The following is a 21,552-nucleotide window of genomic DNA, read 5'->3' on the forward strand; positions in this document are numbered from 1 at the left end:
TGAAGGGAAATTCTGCAAGGACTGAAGAAGATGTGTACATGTTAATGCAAGTTCCTGTGCCCAAGCACAGTGAGGTCAAACAAACTGAAATGGAGTTTGGAGCAAAGAAACATTTATTACAGGGCTCATGCCCCCCAAACTCCAAGGTCTCCAAAGGGTTTCAGCAAAATTTTTAAAAACCAAATAAATGAGGGGGAGATCCCAGGGTATGTGATCAACTAGTGCACAATTCTCTGATTGACTGATGGTGAGGTAATAGGGTGGTGTCACAGGAGTTAACATTATCAGTCTTTAGGCTCCAAGGGCCTGGGGCTATGCGCTCATGGTCATCAAGTAGTTAACAGTTTCCATTTGGGGGGATGGGGACAGGGGGTATTTTGTTTTTCAATTGCACAGTCGTGTCTGACTCTTGGCAACCCCGTGGACTGCAGCAAGCCAGGCTTCCCTGTCCTTCACCATCTCCTGTAGCTTGCTCAAACTCAGGTCCATTGAGTCAGTGATGCCATCCAACCATCTCATCCTCTTCTCCTCCTGCCTTCAATCTTTCCCAGCATCAGGGTCTTTTCTAATGAGTCAGCTCTTCGCATCAGGAGGACAAAGTATTGAAGCTTCAGCTTCAACTTCAGTCCTTCCAATGATACATCTGTAAAATTACTGAGGAAATCCAATACTTTTATCTAGGTACTTCAGAGGACATGAGTTTGAGCAAGCTCCGGGAGATGGTGAAGGACAGGGTTGCTGCAGTCCATGGGGTCGCAAAGTATCAGACATGACTGAGCTACTGAACAACAAGGTACTTCAGAGAGGAGGATGAAAGAGTTAAAGCTTTCTTAGGCAGGCAGTCCAAGGCCCTTTAAGGAGGAGGTGAACATTCTAGCTCGTGCTTTCCTTAAGCTTTGTGCAACAATGTATCTTGCCCAAGAGCTGGCCTTTGTTTAGGTCTGGAACTAATAATCACACAGCACAAGGTCTTACTCATGGAAATGCTTTTCTTAGACTCTACCTTAATGATCATAATGATTATAATTGTAACAGATCTTGCCCGGGGATTTGTTCCTCAAGACTTGTGCCCCTGATTACACAGCAACAGTATATCTTGCCCAGATACTTTGCCAGAACCAGTTCCCCCTGGCTAATCTTGTGCCAAAGTTATCTCAGGTTGTATGCCTTGGGAAAGGATCTGGTGGAACTCTTACAACCTTGAGGTATTCTTTTTATCTATTCTCAGCAGCTAGTTGAGAAGTATATAAGGTCCTGCCTAAACTAGTGAGGCAGGTACTCTTCCTACCCCCTTCTGATGTCTATGTCAGAAGCTTTCTCTTTCCTGTCACTTTAAATAAAATTTTGCACACAAAGCCCTGAGTGACTGGGACCTGTCTTTGGTCCCAGAGTTAAAGCTTCTCCTTCGGAGACTATGAATCTGGGGGCACCATTCACTATAAACTTTCATCTTGGGGGCTCGTCCGAGATCTTCAAGACAAGGTAAGAATACTCTGAGCTGGGACTCTTGCTCTTTTACTGTAAAGTCTCTACTTTACTAACTCAGAAGCATATGGACGAAACTTCTTTTCCCGGTCAGCTTTTCCTGGTCTCTCTGACCATTTCATAACTGCATTAAAACTACTAACCTAATGTGCCAGACTGTAGACTTTCAGGGGACTTGCAATCCATGTTGTTATTGTATTTTTCTAGCAAGACCCCCATTCCAAATTTTACAGGACACTGCATGCAGGAACACGTTAGGGAGTTAGTTGGAGCTCTAGCTCCAGGGCATCTCTCAGACTGGAAATCCCCAGAGACTCAGAGGCAAGCTCTTGTCACAGCAATGCCTCCAGACTACATGGATGGAGGCATTGCTGGTGAGCATGAGATTCCTGAGGACACAGATCACGGAATCCCAGATTTGGGCAGATTGGAAATGCAGCAGGCTTCTTTCCCTGGTAGTGCTAGCTCTTAGTGGACCAGAGAAAGCCCTCCAGTGGCTCTTGTTTCAACTCCTTAGATATTCTTTTTGTACAATCTGCTGGACAGGAATAGAAAGGTTGAACTTGATACTCCATGAAAGATTTTATCCTCACAGGCTGGCCCTCCATCACCTCCTTTTTTATCACATAGACTCAGGTAGCAACTGTCAAAAGGAACATCTTGGGATTTCAGATCATCCCTTTATGACTTATTGCTTCTACTGTGGTCAGGAATATGCTCAAGAATGTGCACAGGCATACAAAATATGGATGTTTCCCCTAGAGGTCTTAGGTTGGGAGACAATCCAGAAGGCTACTCTGCTCCACCCCGGGTGGCACCAGAGAAAAAGGGGAAATCAAGCCAAGGTTTTAATGGTGTGGAACTGGACAGCAATCTGGGATGCCATCAGGTCTACCCCTTGTGCATCTCCACCCCACCTCGGTGGTAGAACCGGGAGGGACAATAGTGAGACACCTGCATCGGTAAGAGACAGGTTAACTCTGGCCAGGGAAGGAAGCTTAGGTGGAAGACCTGTCTCCACCCCCGTCTAGAGCAGTGAGGGACGCCTCCGGGTAGAAAAAAGCCACGGCACAGGGCCCTGTTTTTTTCTCTCTTACAGATGGGAGCTAGCAGTTCCAGAACCACTCCCTTTAAATTGTATCTTGAAAAACTGGCATGAGTTTGATCCCCAGAGCCTAAAAACCCCTTGTATACTGGCTTTCTTTGCTGTAAGAGAAGACCTCACATCCCCAGAAAGACAATCACCGCTGGGACAATATCTTATCAGTCAGTCTACCTTTGTCATCAGAGCCAACTTGAACACTCGCTGATTTAAAAATTTTAGCTGTGAAACTATGACATTTTTGATACTGAGTGGCCATGATATTCTTTAGACTCCAGAGAAAATCAGTTAAAATGAAACCTTTTTGAAATTACAAAACTGGTTCTTTTTACACGTGCAATTAGGAAAAAGTTGGCCTGTTGAAATACTATTTTGGAGCTCCGATACTGCCTGAGAAACAAAAACAGGCCTGGGAAAAAACCTGAAGTTAACTGTTATCAAGTCCTTGAGATACACATCTCACTCTGGGACTCTGGTCATGAGCAAACTGGTAGTACTTCAGGCCAAGGAAAAAAAAGACAAAAAGACATTTTAAATTTCAAGTGGAAAACTGTGAAGTTTCTGTCTGTCCAGATTTATGTGTGTCTCTGTCCTTGGACACGGAGAAGGCAATGGCATCCCACTCCAGTACTCTTGCCTGGAAAATCCCATGGACGGAGGAGCCTGGTAGGCTACAGTCCATGGGGTCGCTAAGAGTCGGACACGACAGAGCGACTTCACTTTCACTTTTCCCTTTCATGCACTGGAGAAGGAAATGGCAACCCACTCCAGTACTCTTGCCTGGAGAATCCCAGGGACAGGGGAGCCTGGTGGGCTGCCGTCTATGGGGTTGCACAGAGTCGGACACGACTGAAGCGACTTAGCAGCAGCAGCAGCAAGTTCTGATATTGAGGAAGAGCCAGATTTATATAACTTGTGTATTTCAATACTCATTTCATTAGTAACTTCATTAATGGAATAAAATATTTGGGAAATAATTCAGAGACTACAGTTACACAAAATGCTGATGAATTTGGGGAGAAGATTTTAGATAAGTTTCAACATAGTATGGAAGATCATGAAGAAACAAAACAAAACAAAACAGTTGGTTCTCTGTATAACCCTTGCAGCAATTCCTCAGGTAGTCTAGTAGTCAGGTCTCTGACCTGGGAGATTGTGAATGAAGAAGGAATTCAAAGGGCCTGGACTCCATCTTAGGCCTGTTCGTGCTGATTATGCTTGGCCACCTCTCTAATGGACTCTGAACTCTGTGCTTAGTGCCTGTGGAAATGACAATAGAAGGATAAGACCCCCTCTGGACAGGTCATAAATTCTTATCTGTAACCTCAGGCTTACTGATTATTGACTATTTGAACACATAACACATGAATGATGGAGTTATTGTGATTGTATTTACCTTTCCTTTGTTTATGTAAGTCACAAGGAAGTTGGGTGGTGGGTTCAGACACATACACATGGGGTATAAAAGATTTTCACAAATGCTGGTTGGGGTCCTTGGCTAAGAGGATACTCTGCCTTGGGCCCGCCGGTGTAATAAACTGCACTTCACTATCTGCATCGTCCTTCTGAGTGAGCTTGTTTCCCGGAACGCGTGGCTATAACATGAACAATAAGACCTCTAGTTACACCTAATGCTAATATGCAGAGAGGAACCAGAGAAAGGCCAACAAGACTGAAGCCCAGATTATTAACTCAAAATGTTGCAATTAGGATGATCCTGCCCTCATTCAAATCTCTAATACGAGAGCAGCAGGGAAAACAGGTTTTCTTCTGGAGCAAAACCTACGAAGCATATAGCCTCACTTTGCCCAAGAGAGAAATGTGTATTATCAGTCCTACATCTATAGGTTTCTTTGAGCAAATCTTGTGTCATTTACAATATTGGCCCATGCTCTCAAATTCAATAGAAAATAACTAAGAAGGGGAAAAAAATTATAATAATAACATACTATGAGATACAAAGTAGAGAACATACATTTGCTTGCCTACCTAGCCACTTGTACAGAGAATACGACTTCAGGGCATTCCCAGGAGCAAATTCTCTGCTTCAGTTCTACATTAGGGATATAGTGTGTATTTTGTCCATTTTATGGAACAATTACCTATTATGATGGTTAATATTACATGTCAACTTGACTAGGCTAACAGATATCCAGATAGCTGTTAAAATGTTATTTCTGGGTGCATCCAGAAAAGTATTTCTAGAAGAAACTAGCATTTGAATCAGTAGACTGAGTAAAGAAGATCCATCCTCACCAAAGTAGGCAATTATGCAATCTGCTGAGGGCCTGAATTGAACAAAAAGACAGAGAAAGGGAGAATTCCCTCTCTCTTCTTATCTTCTTGAGCTGGGATGTTCATGTTCTCCTGCCCTCAGATATTAGAGCTCCTGTTCTCTGACTTTTGGACTCTAAGATTTACACTAGTGGCCCTTCAGACTTTGACTGAACTGTATGCTGGGTTTCCTGGTTCTCCAGCTTGCAGAAGGCAGACTGTGGGACTCCTTAGCCTTCATAACCATGTGAGCCAATTGTTATCACAAATCTCCATATGTATCAAGTATTTCAGAACTCTCTTTGGCAGTTAAGCAAAGACTTGTAACAATCTGAGGAAGCATTAAGAAAAATGGCTAAATAAATCTTGTTAATGGTGAGCTTTGCAGCATTTTAATTTGCTCTATTCACATTCTCTTCTACCAGATCCACAGAGACCTTGAAAACAGCAATGTCACAACCACAGTAACTGTGAATGCTAGGAGCCTAGCAGCCTCCAGGAGGAGGCAGATAGGAGAAGGTAGACATTTTGGAGCTCCCAAAAGTCCCATTCCCAGAGATGTATTATTTGGTTTATCTGGCAGCACCCCGGGAAAACATCATTTACAGGGCTTGCCTTTATTTGACCCAATGCAGCAATCATTTACTAAGAAAAACTCTGTCCTAAAAAGGGTATGTTAAAAACAGTCAGTGGCAATATTTAACATGGCAACTGCATGAGCTCTGAGACTAGTTAGATATAACAAGAGATTGACCAAAAAACAGAAAAAAATCTGTCGGGAGCCGCGATAGGCATTACTGACAAAATGGAGACACGGCCCCAACCCCCTCTCCTCATCCCGCAGGCATGGTCCCGGGATGAAGGAGTTAGGTCTTGTGATTCTGACTTGTCCTTTCCTTCCTCCGGTTGAGTTGGCTGGAAAGAATGTCATAATCCATAAAGTTAACTATTGACATTTGTTCAAGAATCTTTACAAAGAATGTTCCAGGATGAGCACATAGGCTGCAGCTTGAGGCCATGGGAAACATTGTTATCTGAAACCTGCTTGTAAGGGAAATGTTTATGGCAAAACAAGTTTGCTGAGTTTAGGGGTTAGGAATAATTAAGAATAGTTAGAAGCTAAAAGTTTAAGGTATGTTGTAGTGTTGGCATATTTTACTATAGCTTATGGAAACTAGGTATTTTAGAGATACTAATAGCTAAAAGCCTTTTTAGGAGATGATGAGCTTAAGTTACTAGGGAATAACAGGATTTAAAGAGATAAGAAATAAACTGAGGAATGTGATATACAGCCCAGAGACAAACTTGAGTTACAATGTTATCACAAGGACACTTAAGAGGGAACTCTGAAGGACAACAATGATTTATGGAGACAGTAAATATGGGTGAGGGGAAACTGAAGATGTCATACCTCTGACCTAATGCTTTTGTAAAAGTATAAAAGAAAACCTGATGCTTAAAATAAACATGCAGCCCAGTGCTTTGAGCAAGAGACCACATCATTTTCTCCGCCAGCCCCGTTGATGCAGTCCAAATGAGTGAGAGGCTGCATCATTCTCTGACCCCGTTCATCCCTTCCGTGCTTCCCTGGCTGTCGGAGCTGGACTCCGGCAAAAATCTCAGAAGACAAATCTGGGAAATTACATGTACATATGAGGCTTTAAAAGTGTCCCTGGTGCCAGTATTAAAAGAATACTGGTCCCCTCCAGTATTCTTGGGCATCCCTGGTGGCTCGGACAGTAAAGAATCCACCTGCAACGTGGGAGACATGGGTTCAATCCCTGGGCTGGGAAGACACCGTGTAGAGGGCATGGCAACCCACTCTAGTATTCTTGCTTGGAGAATCCCTATGGACAGAGAAGCTGGCAGACTACAGTCCATGGGGTCACAAAGAGTCAGACATGACTGAGTGACTAAGTACAACAGCTCTGCTTTCAGAGGGCTTCCCAGATGGCACTAGTAGTAAAAACTCACCTGCCAATGCAGGAGACATAAGAGATGCAGGTTTGATCCTTGGGTCAGGAAGATCCCCTGCAGAAGGAAATGGCAACCCACTTCAGTATTCCCGCCTGGAGAATCACATGGACAGAGGAGCCTGGCAAGCTATAGTCCATAGGGTTGCAAAGAGTCGGACACAACTGAAATGACTTAACACACTAACATGAGGCTTTAAAAAGCATTGACATATTTCTGAGGGATACAGTATATTGTCTTCATATACAGAGCTGTGTGGAGGCCTAGGAAATATTTGTTTTGGCTTAAATCTCACATCTCTAGCTCACTTTCAAACTCTGTGCAAGCAGGAAGTAAAGATTAAAGTAGAGTTGTAAAATACTGGAAGGTTAAAAGCATAACCTAAAACACAGAGCCCTAGAGCAAAGACTGAGAGACTTGTTGGTTTGAGGCATTTAAGAAATCCCTCTCAATCATTAGCAGACCATTAAGCAAACTAAGCAGCAACTTCAGTGGCCACATACAAGAAAGAATGCAGACTTGACAAAATTAGTACAGGGAAGTCACTATATAAACAAAAAGACACATCAGTAGCAACAACTACAACAATAACAACAAAGAGCAATAACAAAAAAAACCCTGGGCAGGAGGGAAAGTCAAATTTCCTAAGATCCCACACTGTACTACTTAAAAGGTCCAGTTTTCAACAAAATTTGTAGAGACGCCCAGGAAAAAAGGAAAGTATGGTCAATACACAGGGACAAAAAAATGAAAGCAGTCAATGTCAACTTTTCCAGAGGTAACCCAGATGTTAGACTTACTAGACAAAGACTTTAAATCAGCAGCAATAAATATTTAAAAAGGAGAAAGGGAATCATGTCTAAAAGTTAAAGCATGAAGATAATATCATTAAATAGAGATATCAAATAGTGAAAGAAATTTTAAAAGACCAAAACAGCAATCTTGAAAAGTATAACAATGGAAGTAAAAATTTCTCTAGAGGAATTAAAATCAGTTTCATTAGGTATAAGAAAGAATCATCCAGCATGAAGATAGGTCAGTTGAGATTATCTAGGCTGAGGATTAACATGAAAAAAAGGAGGATGAAGAAAATTGAAAAGAGCTTTGGAGACCTCTGAGACAACATCTGGCACATCAATATATACATTACTGTTGTTATAGAAGGAGAGGAGAGAGAAAAGGAGATAGGAAAAATATTTGAAGACGTAATGGTTGAGGTTTCCTAAACATGATGAAAAATATTTATCTATACACCCAAGAAGCTCAGTGAATTCTAAGTAGAATAGACTCAAAGAGAAACACACTAAATTATAACCAAACTCTAAAAAGTCAAAACTAAAGAGAGAATTTTGAAAGGATATTGAGATAGCCACATGCAAAAGAATAAATTTGTCCTCTATCTCACAGCGTATACAAATATTAACTACAAATCAATCATATACTTAAATGTAAAAGCAAAACTAAAAATCTTGGAAGAAAAATAGGAGAAAATCTTCATGATTTTGGATTGGCAATTGTTTTTTTAGGTATGAGACCAAAAATACAAGCAATTAAGGAAAATATAGATAAAATGGGCTTCGTCAAAGTAAAAAAAAAAAGAAAAGAAATGTCTTTCAAGAGCACCATCAAGAAGTGAAAAGGCAACTCACAGAATGGGAGAAAATACTTTCAAACTATATATTGATAAGGACGTGTATCTAGATAATATTTTTTAAAACTCAGCAATAAAAAGACAACTCAATTAACATTTGGACAGTGGGTTTTGAATTGTCATGTACCCAAATAAGACATACCGATGGCTAATAAGGAAATGAAAAGAAGCTCAATATCATTAGTTCTTAGATAAATGCACATCAAATCCAAATTTTTCTTCATATTCTGTAGGGTGATTAAAAGACAAATGAAAACAAGTGTTAGCAAGGATATGGAGAAAGTGGTACCCTCATTCACTGCTGGTGAGATTCATTCTATGTTTCAGCTACTTTAGGAAGTTTGTCAGTTACTCAAACACACAATTGTCTTGTAATATAGCAATTTCAATATTTATATCTGATATTTGTCTATCTATCTATCTCTCCAAGAAAATTGAAAACATATGCCCATACAAAATTTGTATGTGAATGTTCAGAGCAGAATTATTCTTATTGACCAAAATGTTAACGCAAACCAAATGCCCATCATTTGAAGACTGGATACACAAAATGTGGTATATCTATACAGTGTAATATTATTAGGCAAATAAAAGTAATGGAATATTGATACATGCGCAACTCAGATGAACTTTGAAATCATTACGCTAAATGAAAGAAGCCAGTTACGAAAGACCATATATTATATAAAATGTACAGCACAGGCAAACTTGTAGAGACAGAAAATAGATTATTGGCTGTCAGGCTGGAAGAGTAGGGGTAGGATGAGTTGGAGTGGGGAGTCACTGCTAACAGGCATGAGTTTTCATTTGGATATATGATTTTAGTTGGTGATTTAAAAATTAGAGAACTGGAAATGTCTTACAACTCTGTGAGTACACTAGAAAGCAATAAATAGCACAATTTACAGAAGTGAATTTTATGGTATGTGAATTATAAGTCAACAAAGCTATTACTGAAAAAAAGATATTTATAATTATCAATACTAAACCCATTCAAACTTGTAAAAGCAACCAGGGGTATCAATTTAGAATAAACTGAAGCATAAATATATCAATATAATTACTTTGTCTTAATTGATCTTCTGGCCTCATGGTACTAATGATTCATTTATATCTTTCTGTGCTCCAAACTGCTCTATGGACTATGCTGATTGCCCTACTAGACAAGTTGTTTATCTTGTTAGTGTTAGCAAAATGACTAAAGGACAATTTTAGTTCATCTCTAATATACATTCTTTCACACTTCAGCTATTTGTTTCTGTTTGCTAATACCTAGATGCATGTGAATTAAGGACATTTATTCTACTCCAACATGCACTTTTCAAAATTGCCTGTTGTAATCACAAGATCCTCTTGTTTCTCTAAACTATAGGGCACTGGTGCAGAAAATATTATATAAATACTTCCGTATTCTAATAATAAAATCTTCTTATATTTGAATGCTTCCTGAAAACATTTTGTTGTGAGTATGTTTACTTATTTTTTTTGTATTGTTTTGCATGCCACAGGCCCACCTTAGAGTCTATATATTTTCTTTTAAACTGTAGCAAGTCCACTTATGAATATATATATACACACCTCTAAGTGATCTAGGTAAACATGAGATTTGTGTTCAAGCTCCAATACTTGGGTGTTGGTTTCCTTTTTGCTGCCTCCTTTCAGACATGTCTTCTTTTGAGAAGAGTAATGTCTTAAATAATGAGTCTTGTTCATACATGTGTAAGCGAAGGATTATATCATGGAAGACTTAACCACAGATCCTTGATATATAACTAGCACCCTGAGAGCATCACATTTGCTCAACTCCACTGTTTGTCATAGCCCTTATTACTGTGATATGACTTGTTTGTTTATTGTCTGTCTTTCTTTGCTTGACTGTAACATTTATAGACAAAGACACTGTTTTTCTCATTGCTTTCTTTACAGTGACTAGGAGAGTACACATAATCAGCCCTTGATACACATTTATGAAATAAAAGTTATAAAAACATTATTTATTTATCAGATATGACTGAACTATGGATATTCTTAAAAGTAAGTCTTATATTTAGTTTAGGGGGGAAATTTACCAAATCTATAAGAAAAAGATAAAATATGCACTGTGTTCACAGGAGTTGATAATGAAAAAGAAAATTCCCTTATAAGATCTTGACATTTTATATAATGTTACAGATCGTTGAATTTAACCAACACTCAATAATACAATTTAACAAAACTCTATACATGAACATCTGTATTCTTACATATGTATAACGTCTATGATGAAAGTATATCCTTGGTTTTCATCTTAAATCTTTGAGTATAGTGTGTTATATGGTGCATATAAAACAGAAATCTATATTTAGAGGTATTTATTTCCCAAACTTTCCCTTTTCAATATTTGTAATCAAGAAAAATTAGATCAACCAAAATTCAAGTTTATTTTCTGCCTCTCATGTATGGATTCCATGACTGATTTAACTAATGTGTGAATTCATGAAATAGTAAGAGTTGCTACAAATTACATTAAGAAGTGACATTTCTTTTGTGCAAAGGGGATTATTTATAAAAGGGATCTGTCTTTGGTTCTCCTTCAGAGGAAAAGCTGGCAGGCTTTATTTAATTTCTTCAGATACTAGTGAGCAGGAAACAGAAAGGATGAAGAAGAGTTATGGTGGGGGGGTGGTACTTTTAAAGGGCAGTTTTGCCATTTATCTTCTTGTGCCCAGGTAAAATAGTATGGGACAACTCTAGGTAGCTAGTGTTCAAGCCTGTCTACAGAGATAAGGCTAATGAATCCACCTTTATTACTGTCGAGTGTTTTATTGGTGATAAGACTCCTACAGCTTTTAGAGATCAAAAAGGAAGCTGCTTCTAATGAAAGTCTTCATTTTGGCTACTGAAACAATAAGCCAAAAACTTAAAATATTATCTTCTGACAGCTTTTTCAAACAACTCCAGCCATATCAACCAGACTTCCTTGAGTCCTTTAGGTCCAATGCCTGGATACATATTTTCCGCAAAATGAAGTGACATGTAGTAGTTAAGGCATATGTTTGGGATTCTCAAACATCTAAATTAAAATTTTGAGTCTGTCACTGATTGAATGTCAAATTGTTTAACCTCGGCAAATTCTAGTGTCCTTAAATTGTTGATTGGTATACCTAGAACAAAATCTGTGGCAGAATAAATTCAAGAAATCACAGTGCCCCATACATTGTAAATGCTCAATAAATGTCAACTATTATCATTAGTTCTTGATTTCCATTCCACAGCTACTCCCTTTGATAAGCTCGTCTTTGGTGCCTCATAAACAGACAGTTGAAATAACCTGAGCTAGTATCCTTACCTTAACTTTTTCTCCCCCTTCCCTTTTTTTCTTCACGTTTACATTCTATAAGGGCATAAGTTCAGGAAGAACACAGAAAAAGTGAGAGAGACACAGATCAGAAGATGCCAGAGGGAAACAAAAGATGATGCATAGCATATATTAAGTACTTATTCTGTGACAGCAACTTTGTAAACACTGGACAGATATTTATATATTTAATCCTCATAACATTTCAGTGAGATAGAGATTAATTTTATCCATTGAGGAAACTGAAGCACAGACGAATTAAGTAATTTATCCAAGGTCATACAGCTGGTCAGAGGTAATATTCAGAGTATATAATGGCAGTATGGACATTACCATCAGAACAGATAATCGTCCTGTGTGTTAGTCAAATCTGAGCACTGACTCGGTAAATGGCAGAGTTGGATTCAAACCCATGCACTCTTGATTCAGAGCCCTAGTGAAATGAAAACATCAATGATGGGGAAAATCATCCTGCAGATAATACGGCAGGTCAGTTTGTCTCTTGAAAACAAGGATTTCTCTAATTAGGTAGATATTTCAAAGTATCACATATAGCGAGGACACAGGAGAGGTGATTAATTCTCAGCAATTTTTTTGAAAACTACTAGTCATGTATTGAAAATAATATGCACTTCCAAACAACTAAGCAATTTTCAACCCACACATAAATCTATTTTTTAAGAGTTTCTTATAATTTTTACAGAAATGCAAGAGGAAAGCTCTCTAGTTTAAGATGGAAAAAATGCACTTTGTAATTTAATATTATTAGCATCCATACATAAGACAACATGTCTTGACAGGAAAAGAGCTTTGTAGAACATGGACATCCTGGTGGTTTTTGTTGTTGTTGTTTTTTGACTTTTTCCGTCAGTGAAATGGATACAAAGACAAAAGATATCATTAAAAGGATACGACTTTCCCATCTGAGCCACCAGGGAAGCCCAAAATAACACTGCCATTTTTTGTAGTTCTGACACTCATAGGGGCTTCCCAGGTGGCACAGTGGTAAAGAATGCACCTGCAAATGCAGGAGATGCGCTGAGATGCTGGTTTGATACCTGGATGGGGAAGATCCCCTGGAGTAGGAAATGGCAACCCACTCCAGTATTCTTGCCTGGAACATTCCATGGACAGAGGAGCCTGGTGGGCTACAGTCCATGGGGTCACAAAGAATCGGACAAAACTGAGTGCCTGAGCATATGCACAACACCCTTAGAAGTAAGTGCATTTAGAAGTTATAGAAGAGTCAAGTGTAAGATTAGAGACTATTATTTTGGACATATGCTTTTGCTAGAAATTAGGGCATTTGAATCAGGAGGTGGCACAGACAGTAAAGATTGCGCCTGCTATGCAGAGACCTGGGTTTGATCCCTTGGTTGGGAAGATCCCCTGGAGAAGGGAACGGCTACCCACTCATTTCTGGATTAGAGAATTCCATGGACAGAGAAGCCTGGCAGGCTACAGTCCATGGGGTCACAAAGAGTCAGACATGACCGAGCGACTTTCACTTTCACATTCATGATCCTTGCTATGAGGGAGAATAGAGGATGCCCTTGGAGTGTGTGGCAGGACCTGGATTTTAGTTGGGTTTCAGTTCAGTCACTCAGTCGTGTCGGACTGTTTGTGACCTCGTGGACTGCAGCACCCCAGGCTTCCCTGTCCATCATCAATTCCTGCAGTTTACTCAAACTCATGCCACTGAGTCGGTGATGCCATCCAACCATCTCATCTTGTCATCCCCATCTCCTCCTCCCTTCAATCTTTCCAGGCATCAGGGTCTTTTCAAATGAGTCAGCTCTTTGCATCATGTGGTCAAAATATTGGAGTTTCAGCTTCAGCATCAGTCCTTCCAATGAACATTTAGGACTGATTTCCTTTAGGATGGACTGGTTGGATCTCCTTGCAGTCCAAGGGACTCTCAAGAGTCTTCTCTAACGCCACAGTTCAAAAGCATCAATTCTTCGGTGCTCAGCTTTCTTTACAGTTCAACTCTCACATCCATACATAACTACTGGAAAAACCATAGTCTTGACTAGACGGACCTTTGTTGGCAAAGTAATGTCTCTGCTTTTTAATATGCTGTCAAGGTTGGTGATAACATTCCTTCCAAGAAGTAAGCGTCTTTTAATTTCACGGATGCAGACACCATCTGCAGTGATTTTGGAGCCCCCCAAAATAAAATCTGCCACTATTTCCACTGTTTCTCCATCTATTTGACATAAAGTGATGGGACCGGATGCCATGATCTTTGTTTTCTGAATGTTGAGATTTAAGCCAACTTTTTCACTCTCCTCTTTCATTTTCATCGAGAGGCTCTTTAGTTCTTCTTCACTTTCTGCCATAAGGGTGGTATCATCTGCATATCTGTGGTTATTGATATTTCTCCCAGCAATCTTGACTTCAGCTTGTGCTTCATCCAGTCCAGCATTTCTCATGATGTATTCTGAATATAAGTTAAATAAACAGGGTGACAATATACAGCCTCGGCATACTCCTTTTCCTATTCGGAACCGGTCTGTTGTTCCATGTCCAGTTCTAACTGTTGCTTCCTAACCTGCATACAGATTTCTCAACAGACGGGTCAGATGGTCTGGTATTCCTATCTCTTTAAGAATTTTCCACAGTTTATTGGGATCCACACAGTCAAAGCCTTTGGCATAGTCAATAAAGCAGAAATAGATGTTTTTCTGGAACTCTCTTGCTTTTTCAATGATCCAGAGGATGTTGCCAATTTGATCTCTGGTTCCTCTGCCTTTTCTAAAACCAGCTTGAACATCTGAAAGTTCACGGTTCACATATTGCTGAAGCCTGACTTGGAGAATTTTGAGCATTACTATGTGAGATGAGTGCAATTGTGCAGTAGTTTGAGCATTCTTTGGCCTTGCCTTTCTTTGGGATTGGAATGAAAACTGACCTTTTCCAATCCTGTGGCCACTGTTGAGTTTTCCAAAGTTGTGGGCATATTGAGTGCAGCACTTTCACAGCATCAACTTTTAGGATTTGAAATAGCTCAACTGGAATTCCATCACCTCCACTAGCTTTGTAGTGATGCTTCCTAAGGCCCACTTGATTTCGCATTCCAGGATGTCTGGCTCTAGGTGAGTGATCACACCATCGTGATTATCTGGGTCATGAAGATTTTTTTATACAGTTCTTCTGTGTATTCTTGCTACCTCTTCTTAATATCTTCTGCTTCTGTTAGGTCCATACCATTTCTGTCCTTTATCAAGCCCATCTTTACATGAAATGTTCCCTTAGTATCTCTAATTTCTTGAAGAGATCTCTAGTTTTTCCCATTCTGTTGTTTTCCTCTATTTCTTTGCATTGATCACGGAGGAAGGCTTTCTTATCTCTCCTTGCTATTCTTTGGAACTCTTCATTCAAATGGGAATATCTTTCCTTTTCTCCTTTGCTTTTCACTTCTCTTCTTTTCACAGCTATTTGTAAAGCCTCCTCAGACAGCCATTTTGCTTTTTTGCATTTCTTTTCCATTGGGATGGTCTTGATCCCTGTCTCCTCTACAATGTCACAAACCTCCATCCATACTTCATCAGGCACTCTATCAGATCTAGTCCCTTAAATCTATTTCTCACTTCCACTGTATAATTGTAAGGAATTTGATTTAGGTCATATCTGAATGGTCTAGTGGTTTTCCCTACTTTCTTCAATTTAAGTCTGAATTTGGCAATAAGGAGTTCATGATCTGAGCCATAGTCAGCTCCCGGTCTCGTTTTTGCTGACTGTATATAGTTTCTCCATCTTTGGCTGCAAAGAATATAATCAATCTGATTTCAGATTTGACCACCTGGTGACGTCCATGTGTAGAGTCTTCTCTTGTGTTGTTGGAAGAGGGTGTTTGCTATGACCAGTGCATTCTCTTGGCAAAACTCTATTAGCCTTTGCCCTGCTTCATTCTATACTCCAAGGCCAAATTTGCCTGTTACTCCAGGTGTTTCTTGAATTCCTACTTTTGCATTCCAGTCCCCTTAATGAAAAGGGTATCTTTTCTGGATGTTAGTTCTAGAAGGTCTTGTAGGTCTTCATAGAACCATTCATAGAACCTTAGGTGGGCTTGTTGAGTGACTAAGCACACACACTCACATACACTTACTGTATATATACAAACATACATATCAGTTGAATATATGCTCAAGTTTAACCAGTGTTAAATAGGACTAACACATTTGCCCAAATAAGGATCTTTATTTCTTAAATTTCTGAAACAGAGGAGGGACAGGTTAAAAAGTGATATTAATAGCTGTAGCATTAATGAAAAACTATTGTGAGTATGTTGGGAGGCATCCACCAAGCCCTAGATACTAGTCAATTGCCAGTTACCACATCATCTTTGAGGTCACCAGTTCCCCAGGGTCAGCCAACATTCATTTAATTAAAGACATAAAAATGGCCAACAGGCATTTAAAAAACATTCAGTGTTCTTAAATATCTGGAAAATGCAAATCAAATCCAAAGTGAGATATTACCTCATGTGAGTTGGGATGGCAACTATAAATTAAATAAGTAAATAAATAACAAATGTTATCTACAACGTTATATAGAAATTAGAACTCTTGGACAACACTGTGAGAATGATAAATGATTAAGCCACTATAGAAAACAATATGGAGTTTCCCCATAAAATTAAAACTAGAACTACCATAGGATCCAGCAATTCTACTTCTGAGAATTTATCCAGAATATTGAAATCAGGATCTTGAAGACACATTAGCACACCCACATTCATTGCAGCACCATTCATAACAGCTAAGATGTGGAAACAACCTAAAGGTCCATCAGAGGATGAATGTATTTAAAAATGTGGTGTATGTAACATTGGAATATTATTCAGACTTAAAGAAGGAAATCTTGCAATATGCAATAACATGGATGAACCTTGAGGACATTCTGCTAGGTGAAAAAACCAGTCACAAAAGGACAAATACTGCCTGATTCCCCTTATATGCGATCTCTAAAATAGTCAAATTATAGAAGCAGAGAACAGAATTGTTATTACTGGAGATGGGATGAGGAGCATAAAATAGGGAGTTGCTAATCAATGGGAGTAAAATTTAAGTTTTACAAGACAAGTTCTAGAGACCCATGGTACAACACTGTGCCTATAGTTATCAATACTGTACTGTATACTTAAAGATCTGTTAAGATGGTAGATCTCATGTTGACTGCTCTTACTACAATAGAAATAAAATAAAATAATAAAATGCAAACAAGGAGCAGAGATGGCGTGTCTGGAGAATCAGGAAATCATGATGTGGAAACAGTCTGATACTCAGTTGTGCTAACAACAACAAATTGCTTACCCTTTATTTTCCCTGTCTCAACCTCCCACACAGAACTTCTGCTCACTTTTGGGTCACAAAAAATAAAATTCTTCATGTAAAACTAAGATTTCCACTGGTAGTTGATAGGATAACAGCTTTTTCTTAGGAGAAATTGCTATTTTCCTCAAATATTGAGCACTGTGAAAGTGAAAGTGAAGTCATTCAGTCGTGTCCGACTTTTTGTGATCCCATGGACTGTAGCATACCAGGCTCCTCCGTCCATGGGATTTTCCAGCAAAGGTACTGGAATGGGTTGCCATTTCCTTCTCCAGAAATCAGCACTGTAATTAGATTTAATTCTTAATTAATTGTTTCTTGTATCATTCAGACCTCAGATACAATTTTAAGATAATCATCATTATTGACAGTATTTATTAATTCATTCATAACTCAGAAGAATTTAACATACTTTCATGTACATCATTTCATCTAAATACCAATCACTGTTAAGAAGAATTATTTCTAAATTACAGGTAAGGATAAGGAAGTTTATATAGGCTAAACAACTTGCTAGAGATAACACAAGATCTAATCTTTTAGCACTAATTTTAAGTATTTTCAACCAACTGAGTCTATCTTCTGTAAGAGACAAACTCATATCCATTCCTATTAGACTCCTTTCTTCCCAGCTACAAGGCAATGACTTTATGCTGTTCCCTAAGCTGCCAAAGATCTCCTCGCCCCTCTGTGTGTATTACACCCAATGGAGTCCTGCCCTCCAGGCTCTCTACCATTCTTACTCCATATAGCATGGCTTTCTTACGTCCTAACTCACCAGGGCATTGCTCTCTGCTTCATAAAAGAAAAGTTGATATCAGAAAGTATTCATGAGCTATAAGGGTATATGACTTTATACATTAATTCCAGAGTTCACATTGGCATTTTAAGAGCTTTCTGTGAACAAAAAAATAAAAAACAAGAAGTAATTCAATGACTGCTGTTGTTGTTCAGTTGTTCAGGTGTGTCTGACTCTTTGCAACCCTGTGGGCTGCAGCACATCAGGCTTCCCAGTCCTTCACCATCTCCAGGTTTTTGGTTATAACAGTGCTTCAGAATGTTAGATGAACTTTAGAATTATTAGAAATACTATTTTTTTCATTTATCTATCCATGATAATAAAGATCAAAAGAATCCTACGATTTAAAACGTATGAAACTTTCATGACTGACTTTTTGAGACTAAGTCTTATTGTTACATAACATAGACAAGAAAGACCCATATTTATTCTAATGTATATCTTGAAAGCTCTCCATTCTAGTCTGGGTCCTTATCACAGCCTCTGCTCCCCAGAGATTCTTTCTAAAGAAAGACAGAATACAGACCGATCATGCAAATTGTTGGCTCAAAAACCTGAGTACTATGAATCCGTATGCATCAGAGGTGGAGAGGGAAGTAAGATGAAAAGAAGTTTAAAAGTATGCATAGAGGAAGAAGCAGACTTCCCTGGTGGCTCAGACAATAAAGAATCTGCCTGCAATGCAGGAAACCAAGGTTGGATCCCTGGGTCTGGAAGATCCCCTGGAGAAGGCAATGGCTACCAACTCCATTATTCTTTTCTGAAGAATTCCATGGACAGAGGAGCCTGGTGGGCTACAGTCCATGGGGTCGCAAAGAATGGGACATGACTGAGCCAGTAACACTTTCACTTTATTTCATAGAGGAAGAAAAGAATTAAAATCAAGAGAGAAATTTTTATAACAACATTTTTATCATGGGTAGAAAGAAATGGGCTCTGAAGTCTATTTCAATAAAAAGAGATTTTCAAGAAAGATCTGACTAATGTTCACGTTTCTGGATTAGGCTTTGATCATCCCCAAATTATGAAATGTATGAAGAATTTAGAGTTCTGAAGTTGGAGAATATCTGAATATGCATATTGTCCACTCTTCCATTCAATGCAAAAATCTGTAACATTTGCAATCTATGGTCATTCAGAGTCTGCTTAAGTCTGTGGTTGATTCTATTGGATTTGCTTCTCAAAGATATCCACAAGTTTTCCTTAGTTCTGACATCTGAAGCTAAAAGAAAAAACCTATTTCCTCCTCCACATATTGTCATTTCAAATGATTCAAGGCAATCATAATTTTCTTTTTTACTAGTTCAGTTCAGTCGCTCAGTTGTGTCCGACTCTTTGCAACCCCATAGACTGCAGCACGCCAGGCTTCCCTGTCCATCACCAACTTCCAGAGCTTGCGCAAACTCATGTCCATTGAGTTGGTGATTCCATCCGACCACCTCATCCTCTGTGGTCCTCTTCTCCTCCTTCAGTCTTTCCCAGCATCCAGGTCTTTTCCAACGAGTCAGATCTTCAAATCAGGTGGCCAAAGTACTGCAGTTTCAGCTTCAGTATCAGTCCTTCCAATGAATATTCAGGACTGATTTCCTTTAGGATGGACTGGTTGGATCTCCTTGCAGTCAAAGAGTTTTCTCCGACACCACAGTTCAAAAGCATCAATTCTTCAATGATCAGCTTTCTTTAGGGTCCAGCTCTCACATCCATACAAGCCTACTGGAAAAACCAGAGCTTTAACTAGATGGACCTTTGTTGGCAAGGTAATGTCTCTGCTTTTTAACAACTGTCTAAGCTTGTCATAGCTTTTCTTCCAAGGAGCAAGAGTCTTTTAATTTTATGGCTTCAGTCACCATCTGCAGTGATTTTGGAACCCAAGAAAATAAAGTGTGTTACTGTTTCCATTGTTTCCCCATTTATTTGACATGAAGTGATGGGACCAGATGCCATGATCTTCATGTTTTGAGTGTTGAGTTTTAAGCCAACTTTTCACTCTCCTCTTTCACTTTCATCAAGAAGCTCTTTAGTTCTTCTTCGCTTTCTGCCATAAGGGTGGTATCATCTACATATCTGAGTTATTGATATTTCTCCCTGAAATCTTGATTCCAGCTTGTGCTTTAATCAGCCCAGCATTTTGCATGATGTACTCGGCAAGTACTTATAAGTTAAATAAGCAGGGTGACAATATACAGCCTTTGACGTACTCCTTTCCCAATTTGGAATAAGTCTGTTGTTCCATGTCTGGTTCTAACTGTTGCTTCTTGATCTGCATACAGATTTCTCAGGAGGCAGGTCAGGTGGTCTAGTATTCCCATCTCTTTAAGAATTTTCCACAATTTGTTGTGATCCACACAGTCAAAGGCTTTGGTGTAGTCAATAAAGCAGTAGATTTTTTTCTGGAACTCTCTTGCTTTTTCTATGATGCAGTGAACGTTGGCAATTTGATCCCTGGTTCCTCTGCCTTTTCTAAATCCAGCTTGAACATCTGGAAGTTCTCGGTTCACATACTACTTATGCCTTGCTTGGAGAATTTTGAGCATTACTTTGCTAGTGTGTAAGATGAGTGCAATTGTGCAGTACCACTACACTCTTTGCAGTTAACTCCCTGATACATTTGGATGGGCTTCCCTGGTGGCTCAGACAGTGAAGAATCTGCCCGCAATAGAGGAGACCTGGATTAGATACATGGGTCAGGAAGATCCCCTGAAGAAGGGAATGGTCACACACACCAGTATTCTTGCCTGGAGAATTCCATGGACAGAGGAGCCTAGCAAGTTGGGCTATAGTCCATGGGTTCGCAAAGGGTCAGACAGGACTGAACAACTAATACTTTCACTTTTCATACATTTGGATATATAAGCTTCAGAATATTTTCGAACAAAACAACAAAAACTCTTTCTCTGAAGCCACTCTTGACAAATCCTTTAAATTTCCTAGTGAAAGAAATCAGTAAAGAATATATCTGATAGCTATGTTATAATGTTCAAAACAATGTAGAAAGACTTGATTTTAGGGAGTGAGATTCAACTCTCCAATTCATTAAATGCTATAACTTTAAGAATTTACTACATTCTGTGAGAGATAAAAAAGATCAAGGAGTTGGAAAATTCTAAGTAAACACTGGTTCACACCTATTAATAACAGACATGTCTTGTGCAATATTAGATGCAATGTGAAACTGCTAGTGTTGAAGAAATTATCACCAAAAAAAAAAAGAAAGGAAAAGATTTTTATTTTCCAACCCAGCAAAGAAGTTGATTTCCACCTTGACCTTGCCACAGGGAACTGTACAACTTATAGGAGAGTTGCCAACTGAAGTACCTCTGTGATCATAGGTAAAAAGGCAAGTCTTTTCTGAGCAGATTTTTGTTACTGTGGGAGAAAAAAATGTAAATCTCCCTTAGTTATGAAAATGTCAACATAACCAAAGTAAGAGGAGGATCAATATAATCAATGCCCAGAGCAGAGTATATAACAGAACACTTTCCTCCTACAGCTCAACAAATGTTGACCTGGCATAGTCCTTTCAAGTGCAGAGATGGGCTGGAACAGAGGATGAACTCACTTTGCCAAAAGCTCCTAGATACCTTCTGGGTTATT

General features: G+C 39.1%; 1 protein-coding gene across 1 annotated transcript in view; it reads left to right on the forward strand.

The window, feature by feature from the left end:
• Positions 1-1,374: 1,374 nt before the first annotated feature.
• GNPDA2 (glucosamine-6-phosphate deaminase 2) overlaps positions 1,375-21,552 on the forward strand; it is a 137,950-nt gene continuing 117,772 nt past the window's right edge. Inside the window, exon 1 of the mRNA XM_081521588.1 lies at positions 1,375-1,482. The gene's annotated coding sequence lies outside the window, so the exon portion shown is untranslated. The remainder of the gene's footprint in view (positions 1,483-21,552) is intronic.

This window comes from Giraffa tippelskirchi, chromosome 1 (assembly GCF_054371585.1).
Source record: "Giraffa tippelskirchi isolate mGirTip1 chromosome 1, T2T-mGirTip1v1.2.pri, whole genome shotgun sequence".
NCBI lineage: Eukaryota > Metazoa > Chordata > Mammalia > Artiodactyla > Giraffidae > Giraffa > Giraffa tippelskirchi.